The 6,789-nt window shown below is 38.1% G+C and overlaps 1 long non-coding RNA gene across 7 annotated transcripts; it reads right to left on the reverse strand.

The window, feature by feature from the left end:
- Positions 1–638: 638 nt before the first annotated feature.
- Positions 639–3,635, reverse strand: LOC127085984 (uncharacterized). Of its 7 annotated transcripts, none has more exons than XR_007789396.1 (6): positions 3,039–3,632; positions 2,577–2,670; positions 2,176–2,391; positions 1,605–2,077; positions 1,424–1,491; positions 639–1,265 (listed from the first exon to the last, which is right to left on the reverse strand). It is a non-coding gene; the product is annotated as an uncharacterized LOC127085984 (long non-coding RNA). The 7 variants fall into 7 exon arrangements; XR_007789369.1 differs by having other exon boundaries at positions 2,597–2,670; positions 3,039–3,629; XR_007789388.1 differs by having other exon boundaries at positions 2,176–2,832; positions 3,039–3,635.
- Between the last annotated feature and the right edge of the window lie 3,154 nt (positions 3,636–6,789).

Genomic DNA, 6,789 nt, shown 5'->3' on the forward strand with positions numbered 1-6,789 from the left:
AAGGAGGAAAGCTCATGGTTGCTCAGATCTATGTGGATGCTATTGTGTTTGGTGGGATGTCAAGTAAAATAATTCAACATTTTGTTGAGCAAATGCAGTCTGAATTTGAAATGAGCTTTGTTGGGGAACTAACTTATTTTCTTGGCCTGCAAGTCAAGCAGATGGAAGATTCTATCTTTATATCTCAAAGTAAATATGCCAAGAATATTGTTAAGAAGTTTGGCATGGAGAATGCAAGCCACAAGAGTGTCATACCCCAATTTTGTCCGGGCATATTTAAATTTTCATAGAATTAATTTCATTTTTTAATTTAGCATCATATGCACAACATGGCATACATTTCATCACGAGAATACCTCACCTTAGTTTCTTATCACTATTATGTCATTTCCGTACTACATAGAAACATGCATTTCATGAAACTCATTTTTGTCCGGTATGATTTATTATATGAATACGAGGAAAAAGGACATGATGAAGGGATGTCACATAAGGTGGAATACTAGGTTGAAGCAAGGCCATTCATACATAGAAAATCCAAAGTATTTATCAAGAAAACTCCAAGACACCAACATTGCTAAACAAGTGTGATTCGGTAACCAGGATCAGCTACAAACTATTACAAGGGAAGTGCATAATTGTTTCAATAGTACTCCATTAGATTAGGAACTGATTCAAGGTACATCAAAATCACAAGAAGAACAATTTAAACATGACATTACAAGAAAGTTACATGTAGCATTCAAGTTTCTAATCCAGTTATGACAGTTTGAAATTGAGCTCAAATGAAATACAAAAGTTTGGATCTCAGACAAATGAAAGCTAATCACTTTAATTTAATGCGGGCCTGTTACGTATGGAGTTTGAAGTGATGATGTACTGTGATAACTTTCGGCAGAGGTTCTGGTTCTTCTAAAAAGCCAAAGACCATTCAGCACAATTGCAAGACTTCCGGCTTTGTCAAGAATCCATTGGCCAAAACACTGCAGCACGCGCCATAGAAGTCAAACCCAACATGTCCAACTTGAGCAAAACAACCAACAAATTGAAGTTGTTAATGTGAAAAGCCACGCCCCCTTTCCGCAACATATGTCAAGGCAGCATAATCAGGAGCTTGGACTGCGCAATTGACACATGCTGGGTTCGGATATCGGCATTCAAAGACCATGATATCACCATTCGATTACAACCAAGTTGATACACACTCTCCATTAAACATGTTTTGGCTTCTGAAATAGCACTCATCAATGTCCATAAACCACATCCTGGAGGCATTTTTATCCATCAGACACAACAGAGTCAAGTTAAATGCAAATAAAACACATTATAATCGAATTCAGGCTGCAATAGTCAATTTGCACCAATATCAGAAAAGTAGCAGCATAAGATTTACGGCACATGAGCTGAAGGCTATGGTCATTACCTTTCGAAACAGAAGTGAAATAATGGAACTTGAAGTTACCCGCCAACTTGTGTTAACATAACAGCACCCTGCAAAATACCAAAGCCATTCAATAAACTTCCTAAGAGTTTCGGACATCCAAATTTTCGAAACAGTAAGGATTTCAGAACTCAAGAAAATTGATTCATGAATCACAACTCACTACAAACAGCGACACGGTTATACAACCCAACAATACAACACTCGTTGTACATTTTTCGTCGCCACGCCTCAGCTTCACACAGATGTTGTGTTATTATTGTTCTGCTATGGAATACTGCGGGAATCATACCATGTTGCTGTGTTACATTTCAACCTGCTGTTTTCCTCTTTCGCACGCAATTAAACACACCGACGCGAGGGGAAATTATTCAAGCTTGAAACCACATGTCAGCTAAACGTTACAACTCCTCGCACTCTTTTTCTACAAGTCATTCCAATAGGTTACAAGCCATATCCTGATGAGCATGTTGAAACCTGCACAACCCAAGAAAAAATCTTTTTGTCACATTGGCATGGTCAATATACTGATAACTTAAGTCAAGACTGAGGGAACATCACAGGCTCCTGGCAGTTCACCATCATATCTACAATCAAACATCAGTCCTGGAAATTGGAAACAGCAGGGAAGCTTGTCTGCAGATAAAAACATTCCATCCATGAATAGGTTTGGTTCAAATGTAAATCCACAATCAAATTGCTTCATAACAGTCGGGAGACTAATTTTTCAATACCTGACCCTGGAGAACGGGACCCTAATTATAGTGATCAATTACTTCTGCAAGAAGGCGATTCAGATGAAACTTCCTCGGTGATTTAGTTTGGCAGAAGTGTGAATCTTGATTCCGGTAAACCATGGCCTGGATCTTGAAGGATGGACCATGTCTCCAACTCAAGGTCCATAGTATTTGATGCTACCGTGACTCATGTTATCTTAATCAACTGTGAACCTGCAGAACAACAATTGACAGCATTAAGAGAGCAATAACCAAACTGGCCAAGAATACTATCATATTAGATCATCATTAACAGTAGTGCGAATGGCTTTTGAATAATTGTTTTTTTTTCGTCGCACCAGTTAATCAAAACCTGCGAGAAATTCAGGGTTACAGGGTAGTAAAATCAAGATTCTTACCATGCCAGATACATTCTTACCACGGTAAAAAAGAGTTGTTGAGGATGGTTACACGCTTAAGATTTTACCAACGAAAACAAATTCACCTTGCCACCTGCATCAATTTAGGTACCACACCAAATCTAGATGAGATTTTTATTCTAACGGAAAATCTTAGATTTTGGCTAGCTCACAGGTGAGAGACTTGGTAATTCAGAGCTCTATATAAAGAGTCTCCAATCATTGGAAAAGGGGAGGAAAATTTGGCACCGTTACTCTGCAGAAAACAACTCCAAAACACTTTTTAGAGCTCTAAAATTTCTAAGCTTGTTGAGATTTCACACTGAATTTCAACAAGTTTGAGCTAAAAAACCACCATCTATGCGAAACCACCACCTTAATAGCAACCCTAACCAAACGAAAGAAACCTAACAACCATGGAGATTGCGAAGTAAGAAGCCCAGCCATGAATAATGAACCTACCTCATCTGGACAATCAGTTGCGGTTAGAGCACTCGTCGTAAAAACCCAAGCGATAACGCTAGATCTTGGACAGGAGGACCTTCCGATTGGGTAAACCCTCGCCGTTTTTCCCTTTTATCTCGAATGATCCATTTTTCTTGCTTTTCTCGTCTTGATCTTGGTTGAAGAGAACTGATGTCAAGCTTTAATCCCTTTGCATTTCTTTTTCATTCGATCTAGACGTTTGTGTGTTGGGTTTATCGATGGATGCATGTTTTGGGGTGAGGGAAAGAATATTTTGTCTTTGAAAGAAAAAACAGAAGTTGAGCGAGAAACAACAGGAGGAATAAGCATTTTGTTTTCGTTTTGTTTTATGCATCTCCACAACTGTTCAAGTGCTGAGTTTACATTTATTAGTATGAATATTAGTGTGTAAGTGGTAGTATTGCTATGTAGCTATTATGGTTATTGAGTACACAAACACACCGATTCCCAAGAAAATCACGCGTGGCCTGTGTATGAAGCTCAAAGGCCACCTGTGGTGGCACGATAGGGATAGTTGTACAACTGCCCTTTCGACTACTGCTTCGTTACCGAATGTACCACTAGTTGAATTCATACCCCAGTTTATTTTATTTCTTTATAACTTGCTACAACATTTTATTTAAATATTTTGGATAGCAATTTTAGTAAAAAGACATGACACAAGGTCTTATTTGTTTTTCTATTTCAAAAAGATTTTAAGCCTATTTATTTTTAGAATAGTACGATTAAATGAGTAATTGATTTTACTAAAGTAAATAAGTGCTTAATTCATTATGTATCTTGTTACTAAATTAATTTTGAGCAAATACCAAACACTTTTATCTAAACTTTATTGTTTTTGTAAAATCGAATTCAAAGTCTTTAATCGATATACCCCTTTAAACTTTTAAATTAATCTTTGAATGAAAAGGAGAATAGTAAGCTTCCGCTTCACTATCTCTCGACTATTCGAATAATTGGCGTACGCCATATTGCTCGGATTTTCGTCATTCATTTAAAACCCTAAAACTCCATAAAATTAAAATCACTCCCCCAATTAACAATTAATTCTAAAAGCTCTATTAATCTTTGAATGAAAAGGAGAATAGTGAGCATCCGCTTCATTATCTCTCGATTATTCGAATAATTGGCGTACGCCATATTGCTCGGATTTTCGTCATTCAAATAAAACTCTTTCGATCAATACACTCCTCAAAACCTTTTAACATTAATTTTGAACGAAAAGGAGAATAGTAAGCATCCGCTTCATTATCTCTCGATTATTCGAATAATTGGCGTACGCCATATTGCTCGGATTTTCGTCATTCAAATAAAACCCTAATAATCATAATATCTCAAATCATTTCTACAAATTCCAAATCCTTGTAATTCCATATTTCAGATGAAAAAAGGATAGGGGGCGTACGCCTCACTATCTTTCTATTATTCGAATAATTGGCGTACGCCACATTGCTCGAATCTTCGTCATCAAATCAAAACCTATCAATTCAAATACAAACTAATTTCGCAAATCAAATACAATATCTAAAAACATATCTTTTACAATTTAAACCTCGGGTGATAAAAGAGGGGAGGCGTACGCCTCGCCCTCTCTCGATTATTTGAATAATTGGCGTACGCCATATTGCACAAATTATCGACTTCCGACTAAAATACGCTAAATAAACTTGGATAAAGGAATAAGTGGCGTACGCCTCATTATTCCTTGAATAAGCAAGTAGGGGGCGTACGCCTCACTACCGTGCATATTCAACATCCACAAACAAACTTTCAAAATAATTCGAACGAAAAAGGAGTAGAAGGCGGACGCCTTATTACTCCTCGAAAGAATTGGACGATTGGTGAACACCACATTGCTCAATCTCTCGTCGTTCTTCAAAAAACATCTCAAACAAATCAAACTAACTTCTCGCCCCCGAGCGATCGAAACCAACCACACCCAAACACATCAATTCAACTTGTCACCCCCGCGTGACCAAAACCTCTTCAAAAGAACATTGTCAATCCTTTCTAATGCGCACAACAAACCAGTGCTAGAGCCTCCACCGAGAGTAGACAAGCCAGCGTTTAGCCGTTAGAACGCCGACCTACACAGTTGTTCATCAAAACAAAACCCACCAAATATTCGTAGTAGCCCGAACTACGAATGCTCTGATTTCCTTATTGCACTATAAGGATACGTAGGCAGGAGATTGCTGTATCTTCGCGAGCACACTAATAAAAAACCTCTCATTTCCCCCTCCTGAGGTCTTCACCCATATCTATCATCAATTCTAATTACTCGAAGCAAGCAATTAACAGTCAAATAGCAAAATCAGACTAAAAGGTTCCCGTTGAGTACAACGGACGTGAGGGGTGCTAATACCTTCCCCTTGTGTAATCGACTCCCGAACCCGAATATGGTTGCGACGACCATTATTCTTATTTCTAAAGGTTTTCTCGATATTTTCCTATTCCTTCATTGGGATAAATAAAGTTCGGTGGCGACTCTGTTCGAACAACATTTTTCCGCGTTCCATCACGAGGGATCGCATTATCATTTTTTGAGGTGCGACAAAGAGGACACCTGCTCCTACTCATCTGAAAGTGTCTAAAGATGAAAATGGTGTCAGTATGGATCAAAGTCTCTACAGAAGCATGATAGGAAATCTGCTATATCTTACAGCAAGCAAACCTGACATTGCTTTTGTTGTAGGTGTTTCTGCTAGATATCAAGTTGAACCAAAGATCAGCCATATAAACCAAGTGAAAAGGATCCCGAAATATGTCAATGGCACTTGTGACTATGGGATGCTATACACTCATGAATCTGAAACTGTGTTGTCTGGATATTGTGATGTTGATTGGGCTAGAAGTGCTAATGATATGAAAAGCACATTATGAGGATGCTTCTTCTTGGGGAACAATTTAATATCATGATTCAGTGAGAAGCAAAATTGTGTGTCTCTGTCTACTGCTGAAGCTGAAAACATAGCAGATGGAAGTAGTTATTCTCAACTGGTATGGATGAAACAAATGCTGACTGAATACAATGTCTCACAAGATGTCATGACATTGTACTGTGACAACCTAAGTGCCATAAACATCTCAAAGAATCCTACTTAGCACAGCAGGACCAAACATATTGATATACGTCACCATTTTATTAGAGAACTTGTGGAGGATAAGATTGTAGTTTTAGAGCATGTTGCTACTGAGATGCAGTTAGCTAATATTTTTACAAAGGCTTTGGATGCAATTCAGTTTGAAGTCCTAAGAGGAAAATTAGGGATTTGCATTTATGAAGACTTGTAGCAATTAATATGGAGTGGAAAAAGTAAGCAAATTAGTGTCTATGTGGCTAAAATAAAGTGCCCCCTTTATGGTAAATCATCACCTTATTTTGGAAATACCATCTATTCCGTCTTCACACGCTACGCCCATAACCTCAATACCTACTCCAACTCTTCCATCTTCCTGCTCCTTCTTCACAAACCTCTGCTAGGGCAACTTTATTTTTTCCATAAAAACTCCAAAATGTCACAACATCAATATAATTCTGCTTCAAAAAATACTAAGTCTACTCAAAAAGTTAGCGTTCCTCCCATGGACATTCCCGATGATGAGATTCTGGATGTTGTTCCTCTCTCTGTTATTCCCCGCGAGGCCATTGATTTGAACCAACCCATGGATGCCTCAGCTTCTGCATTCCCCAATCAAGGTAACATCTCTAGTATTCCTTCTGGCT

Source organism: Lathyrus oleraceus, chromosome 1 (assembly GCF_024323335.1).
Source record: "Lathyrus oleraceus cultivar Zhongwan6 chromosome 1, CAAS_Psat_ZW6_1.0, whole genome shotgun sequence".
NCBI classification, from domain to species: domain Eukaryota; kingdom Viridiplantae; phylum Streptophyta; class Magnoliopsida; order Fabales; family Fabaceae; genus Lathyrus; species Lathyrus oleraceus.